Below are 22,136 nucleotides of genomic sequence, written 5' to 3' on the forward strand. Positions count from 1 at the left end.
GACGTGTCACAAAGCGTCCTCCAGCTGAGTCCTCCACACTCGTCTAATTAAAGCACAGAGAATAAGAGCGGAGCACCAATGACGAGCTGGACCGTCTGCTGCCGGCGACAGCGAGCTCAGACCAGGGGCGGAGCTAGAGAAATTTTCTTAGGGTGGCAAAATCAAAGCCTTTTTTTCCAAACACATATGCAGGTGGTTACATGTAGTTAAAATGATTCAAATGCAGTAAGTATACACGTTTTTCATATACATTGTTACAAATCTGCACTGTCATGAACAAACATTTAAACCTACTTTTTCATGATTTGTTGTGTCGCATCACGTGTCTGAATTTAGTTGTTTTTTCATTGACATGCTGTATTAATATGACTGATCTCAAATCACACAAAAAACTTTAAATCCTAGTAGTTTTTTTACTGTAAAGAAACCCACAGACATGTTGAGTCAATTATTTTTATAACTTGAAATGCAAATATAAATTGTACATTTTGTAAACATATAAAACTATTTATCTAAAAATGCAGCCAATACACCTGCTGTTTGTTTTTGTACAACCATTTAAAAATATTACTAAAACTAAAATGAGACAACAATCAGGTGTCGCAATAGGATGCTCCACAAATGATGTGTGTCAGTAAAAAACATTGTTTGTCCACCAAAACACAGAGGAGAGCAGCACAGGGGTAAACCTGCAGGCCTGACAGCAGGAGGTGTATCACTGCGCTGGGTAGTGGTGGGCGGATCGATAGTATCGATACCAAGTCGGCATCGGATCGATACTAGCCTGGTGAGATCGATTCTTTACTTTGAGCTCTGCTTGTTTACAACGCTGTGCTTTCAGCAAAGACGAAACAGCAGGTGGCTGCACTCGCCGCTCCTGTGTCAGCGGGCACACTTTGCTCCCACAATCTTATGTTTCGGTGTTGCGCTGACACGTCATGTGACTTGGACACTTTGGGGGTTGTTAAATTGTTTACATATTAATTATATTTTTACCAGTTGTTTTTGTTGTTGAGAATTTTAATTGTAATTTTTGTATTATAGTTTATCAACAGTATTTGCTTTAATTTGTTTACTGGTGCACTTAAGATTAAAAAAAAAAAAAAAGCTCGCCACCACGGCAGACCTGATGGCGTTTTCATGCTTCACAGCATCATTTATTCTTACAACAATCACACGGTTGCTGTAACAGTACATTCAACGGCTGCAGCTCTCCCGCTGCCAGCCGTACACATCACCACCACCAAACCTGCAGCGGCATCGCAGAACACACCCCGCCACATACCCCCATCGCCCGCTTCACCCCCATCCGCGAGCAGGCGAGGGAGTCGGCCCCGACCATCGGCGCCCCACGCCAGGGAAGTGTCTACTCTGGCGGTCGCCCGCGCCTCCAGCGGAAGCCCCAGAGCTGGCCTGGTGGCCACCCATGTGGAAAGCAGCGGCGGCGCAGCAGGCGTGGAAGTGAGCCGGGGCTCACAGGCAGCTGGGCAGACGGCTGGCACGCAGGACCATGCAGCCTGCGTGCCAACGCCTCCTCCAACAGAGGCGTTGGAGGAGGCCGAAGCGGATAGCAATTGCGATTTAGCAATTCAATGACGGATCCACCTTATTCATTGAAAAGTATCGGTATCGGTGATACTGGCCCGTATTTACTTGGTATCAGATCGATACCAAAATATGCAGTATGGCACACCACTACTGGGTTTCTACCTGCTGACAGTGTTTACATTGTAATGTGCCTTTGTGACATTCATAGGTGTCCTCACTGACACACAAAACAAAACGACTACACAACAGGGACTAGAAAGAGAGAGCAGATTTCTCCTGTATTGGCTTCCCTTCATTGGCTTCCTGTTAAATCCAGAATTCAAAATCCTGCTCCTCACATACAAGGTCTTAAATAATCAGGCCCCATCTTATCTTAATGACCTTGTAGTACCATATCACCCTATTAGAGCACTTCGCTCTCGCACTGCAGGCTTACTTGTTGTTCCTAGAGTATTTAAAAGTAGAATGGGAGGCAGAGCCTTCAGTTTTCAGGCCCCTCTTCTGTGGAACCAGCTTCCAGTTTGGATTCAGGAGACAGACACTATCTCTACTTTCAAGATTAGGCTTCAAACTTTCCTTTTTGCTAAAGCATATTGTAACAGTTGGTGAAATGTTAGTATTTGACCACTAGGTGGAGCTCTTGTAATGATAATGTAATTAACGCATTTTATTTTCTATCCATCCATCCATCTTCATCCGCTTATCCGAGGCCGGGTCGCGGGGGCAGCAGCCTAAGCAGAGAAGCCCAGACCTCCCTCTCCCCAGCCACCTCCTCCAGCTTATCCGGGGGAACACCAAGGTGTTCCCAGGCCAGCCGGGAGATATAATCTCTCCAGCGTGTCCTGGGTCTGCCCCGGGGCCTCCTCCCGGTGGGACATGCCCGGAACACCTCACCCAGGAGGCGCCCAGGAGGCATCCTTGTCAGATGCCTGAACCACCTCAACTGGCTCCTTTCGATGTATGTTTTATTTTTGTGTTGAGCATGTTAACATTTTCCTTTTTTGGATACCGGATTGGTGTAAAGTTACTTTGATACATGGAAAATAACCGGTTAATTTTGTAAGTATATGGTAAGGGCAGAGGTCACTTCCTGTTTTGAGTAGTAAGGTCAGAGAAGCTGCTCATGGTGACGGTCTAGCCATGTAAAAGTCAAGCTAAGAAAGAAGAAATAAGTCCTAAGATCCAATTACACCGGTTTGTCTACTTGCAGGCTAAAGTGGTATGTTTGTTTATATTTTGTGAATTTTATACTGCAATATGTTTTAATGCTGAAATATAATTTTCTTGTACATTTGTATTCACCAGTTCTACGGTGTACCTGTGTACGTTAAGAGAAGCACAGTAAACATCAGTAAAGAAGAACTCTCGTGTCTCTCGTGTATGTGTACAAGCCGGCATACATATAGTTAGGGCTGGACCAGGTGACCCTGAATCCTCCCTTAGTTATGCTGCAATAGGTGTAGGCTGCCGGGGATTCCCATGATGCATTGAGGTTTTCCTTTCCAGTCACCTTTCTCACTCACTATGTGTTAATAGACCTCTCTGCATTGAATCATATCTGTTATTAATCTCTGTCTCTCTTCCACAGCATGTCTTTATCCTGTTTTCCTTCTCTCACCCCAACCAATCACAGCAGATGGCCCCGCCCCTCCCTGAGCCTGGTTCTGCTGGAGGTTTCTTCCTGTTAAAAGGGAGTTTTTCCTTCCCACTGTCGCCAAAGTGCTTGCTCATAGGTGGTCATATGACTGTTGGGTTGTTCTCTGTACCAATGAAGCGCCTTGAGGCGACTTTTGTTGTGATTTGGCGCTATATAAATAAAATTGAATTGAACAGGCTAACTACACACTCCACACTAAACGTCACAAATCTCCCACATGTAAAAACTCTCTCTCTCACTCGCTCGCTCTGTCTCGCTGCTGTTACCGTCACTCCCAAAACTTTCCCATCTTCCTAAAAACCAAATCCCACCTGTTGACTTTTTTGAAAAAAATTGGTCAACATGGTGCATTTTTCCACCGACAGGAAAGAGGTGACTTTTTTCCTTTCTTTACAGTTTTCGCGCTGTCCTTAGAAAACGCTTAAAAAACAACAACAACAAAAACAAAACAAGACACGTGACGACAGTATTTAGCAAAAAAAAGCGTGGCTTATATATATTATCATAACTCTGGATTTACTGGCCTGTAATTAAAATTTAAAAACTTTGAAGTCCGAATTTTCAATATGGGCTGAAATAGAGACTCAGCGTGGCTGCAGCTTGTTGCTGTCAGCTCACATCAGTCATGTGATTTGGAGGTGCAGCGTGTCCGTGGACCACAGAGGGTTAATAACACTCACCTTCCTTCCATTTCCAGACTGTAACATCCAACCACCTGTGTAAAATCTGAAATTCCCATGGTGTTGTTCAAAATGTGCTCTGGCACAATCATAAGCATCGCTTGCTACTGAAAACAAGAAGAAAGCCGTCCTGCTATGGGCTGAACCATTTGTTAATGGTGGAGGGGGGAACACTATGCAATAGTTTCAGTTTTAGCATTTATATTCACTGTTAACAGGGCTCAAAGTGTTAATGCTATCTTATTTTAATAAACAACACTGTCATATGCAAAACTAGGGTGGCACTTGCCACCCCATGCCACCCTTCTGGATCCGCCCGGCTCAGACTGACAGACACACTGGAGTCAGAGAGCTGCCGAGGTCCTGCATGAGGACAGGACGTGAACCAGAGCCGCCGTGCAAACAGCCGAGAGGAGAGCAGAGGGAAGCTTCAGCACACCTCACACCGTCTGCACAGACATCACAGCAGCGCTCCGTCGTTATCGGCCTCTCGATCAGAGAGGAAGCCCAGAGCACACCGTCAACACGTGTTCTTAGCTGTGATTGGAGGATAAATCAAACACTTCCTGCGCTCACAGCATGAAGCCACAGACCGCAGCAGCCGTCCCGCTGAGCGCTCCATCTCCTGTGCTCCTCTTTCCTAAACCTCTCCCTCTCTTTCTTTCATTCTTTCTTTCTCCCTGTCCTCTCCCCAGTCATGTCTGTCCCATCTGTAACAACTGAAAATAAAATATATACAGAATTATAATAAAGGTCAATCAAATGGACCAATATGGCAAGGCCATGATTAGGGATGGGTACCGGTGTCCGGTGCCATTATGGCACCGGTTCTGACATAAACGGTAGTAACCAGACCGAAAAGCAGCGCACATTTCGGTGCTTTATTTCGGTGCTTTTTTTTTTCTTGAGATGTCATACACTTTGCATTCTAGCCAATCATTTTACAAGGATAGTAGGCGGGCCCAGGTACGTACGTTCTTTTAGAGCAGAGCTACAGATTAAAAATGCCCAAGGCGAAGCGCTCAAAAGTCTGGCTGTACTTCACAGCAAAAGATGCAAACTCAGCAGCCTGCAACAAGTGCTTTAAGCCCCACGCCCCCGGTACCGCGAGCAAAAAGGAGGAGATCACGTTTAATCGGTTATAACACGGGGTGAGAAATATAAGTCCAGACATGTGAGGTATCCACAGAAACCTCTGAATCTCAGCTAAAATGTCATATAAACCATTTCTACAACCACCAAACTCAACGAAAACAAGCCATGATTAAACGAGCAGTTATGTAAATGCGCACAAGTCCGCTAAACAAACAAGGCGAGCCAGAAATTCCCCAGACTTCATGTAACCGGCTAAAGAAAAGCTGGTTATCTTCCAGAGCTATCACCAATTTCAAACACCAAGTTTCACCACACTCTGACCAAAATTCACTGAATGAGCCGCAAAAGAAGACAACAAAAACACACAGCGGCGCAAATGCGCTAAGACAGAAATTGGCTTACAGTCCAGATTTCCTCCGTTATTTTCGCCGGTAGCCGGTAGCCATGTGATTATCAGCAGTTACCACGCCTACCTAGCCGTATCAGAGTCGTTTCCGTCAACAACCTCCATTTTAGACCCACCTATAGACACGTGACTGGACAGACGTCACATGCAGTAAATTTGGGCCCACGTGGGTTTTGGCCTTGGAACGTCTGATTGGTTGAAGTAACGTGAACGTGGCATCGTTACTGTGACTCTATTGGCTCAAACAATTAAAAAGAGGTGTCAATCATGCAAATTGACCAAAAGAAACCAAAGTTACAGCCCCTCAGAGTTTAAAGGGCCAGAGGCCAATTAAGCGCTCCATGGCAGAAAAGGCCCATTACCATGTAAATGTGTGGTTAATTCTTCAAAAACGTATTTTTGAAAAAAGCATTTATAGGCATGTTAATAAAGTTAATTACTGTCTGCTCTTAAATACCTAAAAAAATCAGCTGGCATGGTGTCCAATTGTGTGCCAGAATTGGACATTTTTGTACAACGTCTGGATATTCATGTATTGACAGCGCTGTAGTTTTTCACTGTTTCACTTTAAAAACATAAATCTTTGCACAGATGATGTTTATATGTTGTTACGGTTCTTATCATTTTGCAGAAAAAAGGAGACTGCTAAAAATAAAAACATGAGAGGTTTTTGGACGAAGTTTGTGTTCTCCATTCTTTAAGCACCGGTTCGAGCACCGTTTAAGCACCGGCACCGTTTCAAAAGTACCGATTTGGCACCGGTATCGGATAAAACCTAAACGATACCCATCCCTAGCCATGATGATCCACTTGGTAAACTAAATCCGCTTGGCATCTCTCTTGGCCTTCAGACAACAATTCTGACGCTAAAGATCCAAACGGGACAGAACGGGAAAAAAACAAAACTGTAACTGCATCTTCAGAGGAGTCTCCGTGGTAATCCTGCTGATACTGATACTGCATGATGTCACAGCTTTAATCTCAGTATGCCCTAAACACACTGTAAATAAAAGATGGTCGTAGCCACCGTGACCCCACCCACTCTGAATCCTTCACAGCGTTTCAGCCGTGTTCTTGTTTCAGAGCCCGAGGTGACCACACACACACACACACACACACACACACACAGATACCTGCTGATCAGTAACATCCAATCAAAATCCTAGAATTTCTGGAGCTCCGCCTTCTCGGGCAATCTGTTGCTACAGTAACCTCACAGCAGCCATATTATTGGTCACATGATGTCATTAAAAGTGCAGAGGTCCAGCTCAGGAGCTCCCGCTCTGCTGCTCTAACTGTTTGTGAGCTTTAATGTCAGCGTGAGGAGCAGCAGGGGGAGCTTCACATGTTTATGTCATAAATCCTACAGTCTCCTCACAAAGAGAGGAGCTGCAGGGAGACAAGAAGCCATCCTGTGTGATGATGAGCCATCTTTCTGTGGTGATCGGGAATAAACCTGCCGCACTGCATTATGGGACAGAAAGCAGCACCTCTGAGAGTACTGCAATAGCAGGGAGTACACACAGGACTTCAGCAGTAATGTTTGCAGGAAAGTACTACGACTGAACCCTCATCAGTATTCTGCAGGTCGACCTCGGTTACCATGGAGACCCGTGTGCTGATGTCACTGTGTGTGTGTCATCTGACATTTACTCAGACGACTTCTTCAGTTAAACTGGAGCAGCGAGTTACAAAGTTCACACAAACACACCTTTGAAACAACCACTGAGCTGCTGCACTTGTTCTCCTGTCACATCCTCCCTCAGTCGCTCTCCATGCTTCATGTATTGAAGCTAAATCAAGCTGACGTTTGAACTTTGACCTGAACACAAACATCAGGGTTCATTTTGACCACTGTTAGTCAAACCCAGGACTTTGAGTTCTGTCGCTGATGTCGCACATAAATCTGTCTCAGAGGCCGCCTGACCTTTCAGCACGAGACCCTGCGTGCCAGAGGTGGAGCAGGCGTCCTATTACAAGCTTAGAAAAACAACAGCTGTCGATTTCATCATAATATCACAAAAAACACAAAACATGAACATTTCCTTTTTACAAATCGTCCCTGGAGCATCCCAGCAGCTTTCAAACACGTACAGCAGGAGTTTGACCGGCACCATCAGGATCTGTGCTGGACGGATACACTCAGGGATCTACTTCTACTGTCTGCTCACAGTCGTTTACACACACACACACACACACACACACACACAACACTCTGATGTCAGGTGACAGCAGGTTTATGGTCACAGAGCAGAGCGGTGATAACGCCGCCCATCCTCGCTGCGTTCTCATGACCTTGGTGACAGCGGCACAGACGTTGCGGCGAGCACGCCGATGCTCACGTCGTGAAGCGGGATCAGCGACAGCTGCAGCATTGTTATGTGTGAGCGCAGCACGGACTCGAACCCTCGGCCTTCCAGCTGCACTGTCGTGCACATTAACATTTGTGTGCTGCATACGTGTGAAAGTGTGTGACCTCTGACCTCCGGCGTCTCCCGATGACACGCATGCAGACGTGAACCAACTGCGAATGGCTCGACTGTGTGAGCGCGCCGCTTTCTAATGCAAAGTGAGCTCATAGCAGCTATTAGAGCCTTTGTGAGCTCCAGACACCAGGGGTCAGAGGTCACGCTCTCACATGCAAACAAGCACATATATGCACCAGCACACACACACACACAGGCATCTGGCAGACCAATTATGTGTGTGCATATGTTAGTGTGATGATAGGGCAGCATATAAGATGCAAAGTCATGGGAACTAATCACACACACACACACACACACACACACACACACACACACACACACACACACACACACACACACACACACACAGATCTTTGGGGTAACTGGTTCCCACAGACGGCCCAGGCCCTGTGCTGGGTAAGAACCTTGTATTTAGGCGTCCTGCCCTTCAGTCCAGTTTAAGACCTAAATGACCCAAACGAGGTGAGGACACGCCTCCTTCTGACCACTGACTGCCTTTACTGATGTTTTGTAGCCGGGCCGGGTGCTACGAGGCTCTCTCTGACTTCTGCTAATGTAGCTGTGTTTCCTGCATCTACCGTTCAGACTCCAGGACAACGAGCGTATGTGCACGGCGTTCCCACGAGAGCGAGCGGACAGATGGACGCTGGTCTAACGAGCGATCAACACAACAATCTGCGAGCACATAAAGATCAGACAGAAGCAGAGGATGGAGCTACAGCTGGAGTGAACATCAGCTGACTCGTTCACCACGTCAGCGTCCTCAAACGCACACAAGCTGGACTTCTGTGGAGCTTTTTACATCATGTTTATGTGGTTTTCAAAACGATCCCTGATGGTGGATCAAGTACTTTGAATTAAACTGAATTAAAATTTGGTCGATACACCAGGAAATCAAACTAAAGCTACGAGAGGACAAACAACTGAAGAAACAATCAGAGGCTCAAGTCAACTCGCAAAACAGACAAAGAGCACAAATCCTCCTGTGAGGGACACTGCTCACAAACCAACTGAAACCACCTGGTATTGTTCCTGGTATTGTTCCCAGTATAGTTCCCTCCAGCAGCTGTCTCCAACTTGGTGCCAGTTTTTTGGAAAACCACTCCAAACGCTAACAGAGGTGTGTACACGGGTGACGATGGCATAAATCTTTCACTTAGACGCTCAGGTTGTTTTTCAGCCTTCAGTTCCTTTTGGCTCGAAGTGGCTGAGAAACGTCGTTGTGCGTTTCAGTATAAACTGATGACAACACTGACCACATGCTTTCAATGTCACCGAGAGAATCACACAAACATCACCTCTGCAGTGCTGCATACTTTCTGCTTATCGCAACAGTTTAGTTCCATTTATGTAGTGACAACAACATCGCAACATCACCCTAACAACAATCGGAGTAGAAGCAGCAGCAAGTGCGAGCAGAAAGACACGTGTTCATCACACCTGTGGGAGTAAGTGCAGGTGATACTGGGCGGGTCGTCAGAGCTGGTGCCAGCTCGATCCTACAGCAATAAAGGAGGCAGCTCTTTGTGACTGTGTGCATGTCAACGTGGACTTTCAAAGCAGCCACTGGTGGTCTGGGTCCATCACAGAGAGCCGATGGAGCCGCCAGACCCGGGGTGGGAGATATATCCAATATACTTAATGTATCGTCAGGTTTTCCATGTACGATGGTCAAAATGGCTTCATCGTAACCATCAAGGTTACCATGGAGTTTCTTTCTCCCACGCTCTGCAAATGCATCATTTATCGCCCCCTCCCACCTGGAACCTGGCAGCACCACGAATTCATGTCAGCAGCTGAAAATTGAAAACGACTGTTTTAAGCTGCACATGTGAGCGTCTCCACACACCAAAGACCGTGACATGAACAGCTGTGACGGTTCCACGTCAGTCACTGGTCTGTTTTAGACTGTGTATGGTTGAAAATAACATTAGTTTTTGGAGCTTATTTAAACATATGGTGTATGTATCTCACATCACCAGCCCCGACCATGACACGTGCTGCAGTGATGAGGTGAATCTGTGAGTGTAGTACTGCGAGTAATCGAGGGACAGTAAAGTGAGCAGTAATGTAAATAATAACATCAATAATGAGCTCAGCACGGCCTGCCATCCACCCCGACCTCCTCCTGCAGGTGCTTCACTGGCCAATCAGACTGTTTGTGTTTGCTGCTTTCTGCTTTGACAAATGTTGCAGCACCAGTGGCACGTGAGCGTGCACGAGGCCCAGCGTGCAAGCTCATGTGTCGACAGCCGATGGTGGCTGGCCCATCTGATCTGGGGAGGACGACCTGCACCGGAGCCTGAGGGTGAGCTTTGTTGACGACGTCCAGACAACATCTGTCTCCGTCACCTCTGGGAGGAGACGGGATCCCCACCTCCCACCACCACCCCTCCTCCATGTTCTCAAGGGAGACAGAGAGAGTCTTCCCCTGAGTGAGGGGGGAGGGGTCGTCTGTCCCCAGGGAGCAATCAGTTTTTCAATGACCCCCCATCTGTCACAACAAGGCTCCAAACTTTACAGCCCCCCAAAAACAAAGCAGACGACAACCTGGTTTCCACTGACGTGAATCCACACCGCGGGCCACGAGGGCGCCGCGCTCTGATTGGTTAGTCTGACTCATGTGAGACACGTCCTTGCTCGCCGTGTTTGATAAAGTGTCCTGGACCCCAATGTTGATCTGTGTGCTTTGGGCCCCACAGCTCAGGGTAGACCAAGACACATGCACACACACACAGACACACACACACACTGTGTGTACTCAGAGTCCACAGGTACTCTGATGTCCGCTGCTCGTGATTGGCCGATTGGTCCTGCTTGGCGCCCTGTGAGGTCAGACGGTGTCAGAGTCAGGCCGAGGGTCGTCGTGTTGTGAGGCGGTCAGCAGGAGGTCACAGCTCTATGACATCATCGTGGATGGAAGCGTGGAGCTGCGAGCGCCGTCCTCACTGACGTGTTACTTCCTGTTTGTACAGCACGGGTTCAAACACTGCAGGCTGAGCTCAGCTGGTGACAGTGGGAGGAAGAACGCCTCTTTAACAGGGAGAGATGTCCCACAGAGGCAGAGCTGGGGCGCCCATCTCCTGGGAATAAAAGGCGGAGCAGAGCGAAGCAAGTGATGTTGCCCGTCTGTGGTCACTAATGTCCACACCTGGGAAACTGGAGGCGGGACAGCAGCTGCACCTGCACAACCCACCCACCCACCCCACAACAGAGCGAGCATCAGTCACAGCAGATGTGACAGTAATGAAGTCTGAAGCAGCAGGAGGAGGCGGTGCCACAGTGGACGTGGTCACAAAGCAGCGTGCACGGAGACCGCCGAGCTATCGGCTGACTGCTGCCCGTCTGTTCATGCCGCGATCGTTAACCTTTAACCTCCAGCAGGTCACTGAGAGGTCAGACTCACGGATTGGAGCTGAGACTGTCACAGCTATTCTGTTCAGGTGTTTGAAGCATTAACCAAACCGTACCTGTACCAGGAGGTGGAAGGTCCCGCCCACTCAGGGACTCTCACTGTGTGAAGATGAGACGTTTGTTGGCGTCGCACCTTCAGGCGCCAGAGCGAGAAGCAAACACGTTAGCTTCAGGAAACCAAACCCTCTGATCACCTGCTGCTGTACACTGATCCTCACACAGCTGATCAGGGCGGAGCTGACACACGTGGCAGTTTACGGCAATGATGGGCGTTACCTTGGTAACACTGCTCTTAAAAACTAAACTGAAGATCAGAGGTTAAAGTGCGAGTAAGCAGCAGAAACAATAACTGATACAGGAAGTGCCGGCTCACTGCACACCCTTCATACTTTTACATGGTCAGGACACAGTACCAGTACACGTGCTGGGAGTACTGGTACTGCAGGAACAGGCTCCGCTGGTGTGACTCTAATAAAAGCTCAGAGCCTCGCCTCTCCTCTCTGCAGCTCCCTCGCCCAGCCTCGGGTACGAGGAGCTGCAGCAGGATCTCAGGTCCAGGACAGCGAAACCATGGAAGGCTGTGACCTCACACACCAGCACGCCATCAGAGCCTGAACCTTGGGGGAGGGGGGTGTAAGGTTAAACTCATCTCTCACTGAGGTGATGCAGGAGGAGGAGCCAGTCTGCACAGTTAGCACAGGTTTAGGAGAACGAACACCTGATCCATCCCAGTGACGCACACAGCCGTCCCTCAGCTGGAGGCTTCTTCCTGTTCAGAGGGAGTTCATCCTTCCCACTGAGCAGCGAGCTGCTGATAGGCTCGTCTGGTTGTTGGGGTTTCCCACCCCTATCGCAGGGTCTTTACACTAAAGCAGCTTGAGGCTGTGATTTGGTGCTGCTGTATAAATAAAGTTGAGTTGAAGTGATTCTGAAAAAGACAGTAAACGTCACGTGAGGCGTTTTTAAGGTTTCCACGCTGAGGTGAAACTCCGCCCCTTTGCAGATGTTAGTATGACTCAGCCGTCACTTTAGGTTGGTGTGTCTACACCCACCAGCCTAAAGCGCCTCTGAGACCTGATAGGCTATCCATCACCAAGATCAACGTAAAACTGGACATGTCTGTGCCGTTTTTAATGATGTCATGTGACCAATGAGGTCACTGTACTAACAGAGCATCCAGAAAGGCGGAGCTCTTCAGGGAGTGAAGTCTGAGGATTTTGATGATGCTACTCATCAGCAGGTACGTGAGTGTCAGCTGATCGTGTCTGTGGGTTAACGATGGTGCTGATTAACAAGCCGCTAACACAGCAGCGCTGAGTCAGGCTTGGGATGGCTGCTTGGATCATGTGACTCTGTGCTCTGATTGCAGCGTCCATGTCAAATCAAAATCAAATCAAATCACTTTTATTGTCACATCACATGTGCAGGTACACTGGTACAGTACATGTGAGTGAAATTCTTGTGTGCGAGCTTCACAAGCAACAGAGTTGTGCAAAATACAATAACGTAAAACAAGCAAAATATAAAAATGGCTAATCTAAAAAGTAATAAATATATGTACAATATGTAAAGGTATATACATTACTGAATGTGTGTACTAAATATGTTTTTCTACGTGTGTGTGTTTGAGTGTGTATATAGTATGTATATACATGTTTTACAAATGAAATAAAGTAAACAATAAAATAAGATATATAAAATATACAGAGGTTGGTATGTGCAAAACAGTGGTATTTATATACAGTATGGAGTGCATAATGTTGAATGTTTCACCGCTCTGATAGACGACCTGCTTTCTCAGATCAATACAGAGGGAGGAGTCCGCCGTGACCCCGCCCCCACACACACCGTCAGCCCGGGAGGATTTCTGTGTGCTGGGAGGCCGAGCGATGGATGCTCAGTATGTTGGCGCCGTTGTTGTCATGTGACCATTTACCTGCATGTTATAAACCTCTGGGGGTTTTTTTTTACCTGAGGGCCTGCAGGAAGCAGCAGCAACGGTGCTTTTTATTGTAAACACAGTGAATCAGACGATCCTATCAGGAGCACTCTGCCACAGCGGGAAGGAAGAACTCCCTCTGAACAGGAAGAAACCTCCAGCAACACCACGCTGAGGGAGGGGCGGGGCCATCTGAGGGGAGGAATACGGGATAAAGATGCGCCGTGGAAGAGAGCCATGGATGAATAATGACTGATGACTCGATGCAGAGAGGTGTATCTCACATGGTGACTGATGAAGAAACAGTGCATCATGGGAATCTCCTATATCTATTGCTTATCGTCATAGCAACGCGTCTTCACGTGCCATGACGTAATTAATACGCAACACGAATGCTACAACAAAGGTGGACGCCGAGGCGACGCTGTACCTGCTGCTCAGTCTGTGAATGTTCAGCACACTCGTGGACCACGGCGTTGTTGGAAACATGTCCCTTGTTGACCGGTTTTAAAAAATGGCGGTTTAGATTTTTGTAAACAAGACGCTCTGATCGAGCAAAGCTACTGACCAGCCAATCGCTGGCATGCAGCGTGACGTCACATTTCAGTACCTGCTTGGATCACTTGCAACCCTGGGTGACCAGGAACCAAGAATGTACCTGGTACCAGGAACCCAATGGAAAACCATGGAAACCGTGATGAACCGCTCCGAGTCGATCCCAGTAGGTAGGAACAGAAAAAGGGGGTCTTCACTTTTCCACAGCTCCCCTCCGAATCAGGTGTGTGTCTCTGTGCAGCCTCAGCAGCTCGAGGCTTCCTGCATGTCTGTGGAAGTGTTAGCCTGTGGGCTCATCTGGACTGGACTCAGACCTGAGCCCAGCATGGTCCTGGATGTGAACACAGTTCTCTGCATTTCCTCAGAGCAGTTTATGCTTTAAAGCAGGGGTCTCGAACTCCAGGCCTCAAGGGCCGGTGTCCTGCAGGTTTTAGATCTCACCCTTGGTCAACACACCTGAATCAAATGATTAGTTTATTACCAGGCCTCTGGAGAACTTCAAGACATGTTGAGGAGGTAATTTAGCCGTTTGAATCAGCTGTGTTGGATCAAGGACACATCTAAAACCTCCAGGACACTGGCCCTCGAGACCTGGAGTTCGAGACCCCTGCTTTAAAGGATCTTCCCTGTTAGACCTCATAAAAGCAACGGCGCCACGTGTGAGCAGCTCGGGCACACCTCAGAGTAGCGCTGGGCGATATGGCGTAAAATCCATATCACAGTATAATTTGAAGCATGTGCTGTAACGATATATATATATTGCGATATATTCTTTTCTTCTGTGTAATGTATTTTCCACACTATAAGGTGCACTTAAAATCCTTTAATTTTCTCAAAAATCTGTCAAAAATGTTTTAGTATGACTTTGGTAAGCTACGAAGCCGCACCCCTTGATGGATTGTTGGAGCATTACGGCTGCCGTAGTCAGGAGCCTCGCGGAGTAATCTGGGTCCTAAACTCCGTCTTCTTCAGGTCCCAAAGTCAAACGAACACTGCAGCATCACTGAGAGTTAAAAACTGTCTAAATTCTTTCACCTTTAATAAAATGATCAGCGTTGGTGCTTTACCAGGTGTAACAATTGAGTTTAACATCCAGGCATCCATGAAAACAGGATTTATTAAATTTAACAGAGTTAGAAGTTAGCAGGAAGTTAGCTCGCTAGCTTCCACCTAAACATGATATAGCATGTTCTGACTGAGAGATTTCTGAAAAATTCAAACATACAGCTCTGCTGTCACTTCCAACATAAAAGAAGACAGAAAACTAAACAGCAGTGACGTTTGTAGGGTTACTGAAGTTGGGCTAGCTGGTATATAATGATGTGCTACGTGATCGCTAGCTACACAGCTATGTTAGCATAGCATAAACACAGTGAAGCTGGAGGATGAATGCTAACTTTTTTCCACTCGATAAAAGTTAAAGTGAGGGTTCCTGATGGTTAGAGACAAATGCAATCGCATGGCAGGATGCTGTAAACGGACCAAACTGCAGCAGGAGAACAACTGAGATAATCCATCCACATTTGCTATTACTGTCGCTGCATAATTTGCAGATGATGTGGTTTGCAGCTGCTGCGACGCTTTCGACCAAAACAGGTGCAGGATCAACATGTGCTATTGCGGTAGAGCGGTATAGTCAAAGGGCGTGTCCAAATTCATGGGCTGCATCCTCCTGAGGCCGCATTTGTAGGCCGATTACGTCACAGCGACGCGCAGAAAGCTGTCCAAATTCGTAGACAAATGCGTCCTCCTTTTCCCCGAATTTGAAGGATGGGTCGGGTGTGTCCTTTGTGGCCCACCATATCCTAGAATTCATAGTGTGGCTCAGTCAATTCCAGTTTCCAACAATGGCGGCAGCTACTAAGTTTTAAAATTACTCTTATTAAGCTTTCTGGGTCACAAAATAAACTTTTAACATATTTTCAGGCGAGAATGTAGCTGTGTAACTTCAAATATCTGCTCAGTTTATCAAGACATCACATATTCGCAAAAGTGCGCCGACGTTTTCTGAGACGTCTGTTACCCACCAGCTCGATAGCTGACCGGGAGGTTCAATGGTCACTCGAGCTGCCAAGAACGGCACAACTCCCGGCACATCATTTTCAGATCACCGCGGACTTTTGCTACTCAGGTTAAACGTGATATATAAGTCTAAAAATGTTATTGTTTGGCTTTTTTCAGTGTTTTATTTGTTCGTGAGTAAATCGGTTTGGCTGAGATTAAAGTTATTAGATTAGATTAAATAAAGCTTTATTAATCCCCCGGGTGGTTTTCACACAGCTGAATAAACGTCAAACAGAAAACTGATTAAACAGAAGTGTGAGACGGTCGAAGGTTTACTCAAGTGTCCTGTTATATTTTAGATAGAAGGAGCAGACGGCTGTCTCCACCGAGATAGCGGTGACGCAAATCTGAAGGCTAGACCGTCCAATTTCACAGCCATTTACTTCCGGCCTACCCGACCTTCTGAGGACCCGGCCCACGTAGACCGCGAAGGCCGGGTCCTCAGGAGGATGCAGCCCATGAATTTAGACACGACCAAAATCTCTTCCGCCAAATTTATATCGTTTCTTACCGCCCACCCCTGCCTCAGAGTGGCTGTTAAAAGCTCTGTGATGGACGGGAGACGTAAACGTCCTCATGAATAATTACTGTGCTGCCTTCACCTCTCCCAGAGTGCTGCTGAGCTCTGATTCACCATATCAGCACCACGTGGGTTCAGCCTGCACAGCGACACTCGTGAGGACTCCTGCTGAGAGGTTTCACTCTGACCCATGTCTTCAAGCCTCAGAGAGAGCGCCGTCCTCACAGGAAGCTCCGCCGTCCTCATTCATGCTGACTGCTACCACCCTTATACAAACTGAAGTGGCCTCACAGCTCTGCTCCCGACCCAGCACCTCCCCAGAAGGCAGGAGAGACCCATCCCCCATCATGCGTCTCTTCCTTAGCCCCCCTCAATGTTCAGGCCCTGCAGGGAGCCGGAGCACTGAGCACGCCCCGACGATGGGCTCGGTTTCACCCGGCAATAAAAAAACAACAACAACACAAAAGCACACAGCACTGTGAGCGAGCCGCCTGCTCAGCGTCAGGCTGAAGGTGAACCCGACGCTCCTCCTCACAGGCCTGCAGTGATCAGCAGCTCTGTCGACTTTATTCTCACAGCTCAGCGTCCGTTTCTGAGGCGTGACCACACTGAGACGCTTTCAGGAAAACTGAGCTTTTCACAAACCCGCTCCAAAGCGATACATTTGAAAATGCAGTTTTTGCGTCGCGGTGAGGACGGCGTCACCGCAGGCTTTCGGAAATGATGACGCATGTTAGTCATATGATGCAGTCATGTGACCAATTAAACTAAGATGGCCATTACACAGCAGTCGTTTTGTTTGCTCTCAACTTTGACAGCCATACTAAAGATTAATATCAGTCTGTACGTGCTCCAGACAGCTTTTCTTCAAATTCTTTAATTCTCACTCGCTTTTGCAACTTTGTACTTTTGTGTTACTCGCAGCAACAACTCCACCTCATTGTTGATATAAAGCGCCTTGAGGCGACTTTTGTTGTGATTTGGCACTATATAAATAAAATTGAATTGAATTGTTAGTCCATTTAAAAAACTCGGTGCTTTTCAAAGAGACGTTTTAAAGAGCCAGAAAGTAAATACACAGCAGACAGAAATGAGGCAGGTCGAATCGTCTTGCGTTTCATGCACGCGCAGTACTGGAACGTAAGCGTTTCAGTCGTTTCAGTGAGGACGAACAGCTGTTCAGAAACGACTGAAAATGATAGTGTGGACGCCGAGTGGTTTGAGACGAAAACGCTGTTTTCAAACGTATCCGGATTAGTGTGAACGCAGCCTGAGACAAATCTGTGCTGTGACAGAACACAGCCTGATACTTCCCCAGGAGGTTGGAGAGTAAAGACGGCCACGACGCCTGGGGCACGTTCACACCTGCAGCTCGTTTGCTGATGAGCTTCTCCCTGTGATTGTTTCATCTCACGCAGACACATCGAGCGTCACTACAATCACATGACAATGTTCAGCCTGCTGATTGGTTCTGGAGTATCAGAGAACACGGAGCGTTCATGTCACGGCACGCTGCTGACCCGTGCACACCTCTGTACATGTGAGGTACCTGCTGTGTCAAAGCATGCACAGCTACAGGAAGGGCGTGTGCTGTGTGTGTGGATGTTGTGTGTGTTACAGCAGCACAGTGTGCATACACAACAAATAAACAGCACAGGCATCCACAGACACGATGAAGAAAGCTGCAGCAGCACCATCAGGATGTGGAGCAAACGCTGTGGTCCAGGCCCGACTGTGACCGTGGCGTTCACACCGAGAGGGAAAACAACCCCAAACCGACCGAACACAGCAGCTCTGCAGTGTTGCCATGACGGCCTCGCTCAGCCTGTGCTTTTACTGCACAATGAAACCAGAGCTTCAACCTGAGCTGATGATGCTGAAGTTTTACACGCTGCCTCCAGAGCTCCACACTCTTCTCCACCTCTGTCATTTCACCCAATCACACGATGCGATTGGCCATTTACATCGTACGACCACAGGACGGTCACAGACACTTTCACAGCTACGCTGACGACTCTCCGCCGTCGCTGCAGGAATCCATCAGTAGGTCAGCTGCTCTGATGTTTGATAACCTGCAGAACACGTCTGCTTCTATCCCACCAGGGAGCTTTTTCAGGCCGTCTTGTATTTTTAAATCACCCCACGGAGGGGAAAACTAAATCCCAGCCATTATTGATCGCAACTGGGACTCAGAAGAAAACCCCTCTCACTTTAGATCCGTGTGCAATTTACAGTCAGACTGCTGTAGCGTGTCTCTGCTGACCTGTGTGTGTGTGTGTATCTGTGTGTGTGTGTGTGTCTGTGTGTGTGCGTGTGTGTGTGCACGTTTTCCACGGCAGCTGATAAACCTCCACTTTATTCTGACTGCACAGACCTGCTGGTGCAGATCCTCAGGGTCCCTGCTCTGCAGCACACACACACACACGCATGCACACACGCTGAACGCTGTTAGAGGTAAATCTAATTGGGGACAGTGGTTTTGGTCCCCAAAGGGAGAGGTGTCCCCAATTGACTGGTGTGTGAGCTGATAGAAGTCCCCAATTGTGACACAAGCAAACTCACAGACACACACATACACACACACACAGCAGTGCATCAGTCTGTTTGTACAGATTTCTTCTGAGCTGTTGGTGGTTTGAGTATCTGGACCTGTTCACCTGAACAATCAGCATCAATATATTTGATCGCGTGCTGATAGGTTATCAATACCCTGACCCTGAACCACATCTTCATCACCTGCCTCCATGATTCCAGCTGGCGAACACGCTACAGTGACCTTTGTCTTTAAACAGGGTGGTGGACGACGTTTAGGTCAGGGGTATTAAACTCAAATTTGAGGAGGTCCAGTTGGAGAAGCTCTTCTCGAGCAGAGGTCCGGGACATCGTAATGTCTAACTTGTGTTATGATTGTGTTAGGTCTAATTGTTGAATGTTGCCATTGTGTTTCTTAAATTTGTACAGTCTTAGTTCAAGCAGTAGGATCAAAGCCATTCCTTTGATCCTAACCACCTCTAACCACTTTGTGCTGGGGGAGGTTTTTTTGTAGATACATCCTATCTGGAAGATCTGCTTCTTTTGATGTAAACTTCCTGCGTTTACGACCCTTTGGTCAGCAGGAGGTAACACACACACACATTCTTACCTACATACAGAAGTTCACACATATACACATAATGCCTTAGAACCATGTGGGCGTTGCTTTGCTGTGTTTTGTGTGAGCTGTCTCTCAATAAAAGGCAGCGAGAGGAGGCCGGATTTGGGGTCATTGTCGTGCTGGACACAGATGTGGCCTCCCTTGCGCAAGTAATCGATCGAACGCTGTTGCCTTGTTTTTCTTTCATGACCCAACAGATTGTGATGGAGAAGCAGCCTTTTTAAAAAAAAATAAAAAAATAAAATAAAATAAAAAAAAAATAAAAAATTTATATCTGAACGTATGAACAATAGACTGTTAAAAACATTTCAAAAAATGTATTGTTAACACTGAAGCACACAGCAGGCCTACATTAGATACAGGGCTGCAGTTTAAAATGAATTAGAGAAAATAAATAAAATGGCTAAATTGTGCATCTTAAAACAAAGTGCTTAATTTCAGAAAACAAATAGCAGCAGCTTGAGTTTCCCTTTTTCTTTCCCTTTTACAAATCGACTTAACAGTCTCAATACATTTTCAACAGATAACATCAAAACATCTTAACAATTGTACAGTTTCTCTTTCTTTCCCCTTATATTTCTCTTCCCCACTTTCTGTTGCTCAGTGAGAGAATTGAGCTTTAGTTTGCTCTGCTAGGATTGTAAATCTGGGCTGGAACGGTGTCAGGGCCATTCTCATACACATGTGTAGGTGCTCATTGGTGAGCCTGGAACAATACTTAGTTTTTATTATGTTCATTGTGGAGAAAGCTGCCTCACAGCTGTATGTGGAGCCAAACATGGTCAAGATGTACAGGGCTACTTTCCTCAGATTTGGGAAAGCTGTGTCAGAGACCAGAAAGTGGCAGGTTCAGTTCTTCCAAACTGCTCTTTCAGGGCCACATCTGCTTGGAGATCAACCAGCTGCGTTTGAAGAGGCCCAGCATTTGGCCACTTGAAGTGCTGTGTGACTTGCTTTGAGAACTCTCTGACATCAGTGATGAGAAATGGGTTCTTTGTGAACATGGTGAGCTGCTGTCCAAAGCTGAAGCTATCAAAACGTTTGCTGAAGTTTTCAATCGGCTTATCAAAAAAGTCAACAAAAGAGGACACATCCCTCTGTCCCTGAACCTGTTCCTTCACTGTTGGGAAGTGTGCACGGTCTCCTTCAAGTTTCCTCTGAAAGGAGCGGACAGCTGTCATCAGTTCACAGATTGAATCGTCTTTGCCCTGCAGCTTCAATTCAGTTCATTCAGGTGTGAAGTGATATCAACCAAAAAGGCCACAATATCCATGTTCTTCCCATCATTTAAAAAGAGAGAAAAGTTTGTTGCTATCTGACTTTCCAGCTCTTCCAAGAAAGCTGCTACTTCACTCCTGATTGACCAAAATCGCTCCAATGCCCTGCCTTTGCTGAGCCATCTCACATTGTTGTGAAGCAGAAGATCATCAGCGTGTGCATCAACTTCTCTGAGAAATTCCCTGAGCATGCGATGCTGACAAGAAGAAGATGCCCTGAGAAAATTGATCATTTTCATCATTGTTTTCATCACCTCCGCATACTCATCTGACAGGGTGGAGCATAAGACAGACTGATGAATAATGCAATGGTAAGAGATTAGCTCAGGACTGTCCTCTTTCATTCTTGCTACAGCTCCTTTCTCTCTCCCCGTCACAGCAGGGGCTCCACCTGTGGTTATTGAAACCACTTGGTTTGGCTTTGTTAACATTTCCTTTAAACATTTCCTTTAAACAAATTTCCCACGTGTGGGACTAATAAAGGTTATCTTATCTTATCTTATCTTAATGGCCAGTTAGATATCCTCTCCTCTTGTAGTGCTGTGAAGGGAAGTTACACCTAGCAGGTCTTCACAGAACTCTTTCTTATCGTTGTTGAAGAACCTTACATAAACTAACAGCTGAGCATTGTCAGACACATCAGTGGACTCATCTACAGCCAAGCCTACACATGGTGTCTTATGAATAGCTTCTTCCAGCTGGGACAGCACATCCGGAGCTAATATTTCACTTCTCTTTGTGGCTGTTGATGCTGACATAGGTATTTGCTTTATTTTGTCACAAAGCTCTTCTTTTGTTTACCCTCAAGTAATGTTTCTGCTACTGCACTCATGCACTCTTTGACAACACCTGCATCTGCAAAGGGCTTTTTGTGTTGACCTAAAATCCTGAGCATTCATGAGCATGTTGTTGGGCGGTGAAAGAACTGGTTAAGATCCTTGTGGATTGATCATATTGGGCTCTGAGACTGCTAATTTTCTGGGACCTGAGTTCAGACTCGTGCTGGTATGATTGTTGGCTTTGTGCTTTGTCTCATAGTGGCGTTTGACATTGCCACTTTTAATCAGTGCCACGGTTTCTGAACAGATGAGACACACTGGTTTGCTGCTTGCGGCTGGAAGAATGAACATGTATGCGTCGGTCCATTCAGTCTTGAAAGTTCTATTTTCGGTGTCTACTTTTCTCGTTTTTGAAAGCGCCATAGTTGTTTTACCTCTTGCGACTCCCACTCACGTCGTCTCCCTGTATCGTTAATCGCCTCGCTTGTCATTCGCCTCTCACCGTCTCTTTCCTCTGTCTGTCTGTGTCTGCATTCAGCGTTGCGATCGCCTTGAATGC

General features: G+C 46.9%; 1 protein-coding gene across 1 annotated transcript in view; it reads right to left on the reverse strand.

Moving 5' to 3' along the window:
• The window catches only part of LOC134634062 (activin receptor type-2B-like), a 35,736-nt gene that overhangs the window by 11,371 nt on the left and 2,229 nt on the right, over window positions 1–22,136 (reverse strand). The window lies entirely within an intron of this gene.

This window comes from Pelmatolapia mariae, linkage group LG9, assembly GCF_036321145.2.
Source record: "Pelmatolapia mariae isolate MD_Pm_ZW linkage group LG9, Pm_UMD_F_2, whole genome shotgun sequence".
Taxonomy (NCBI): Eukaryota; Metazoa; Chordata; class Actinopteri; order Cichliformes; family Cichlidae; genus Pelmatolapia; species Pelmatolapia mariae.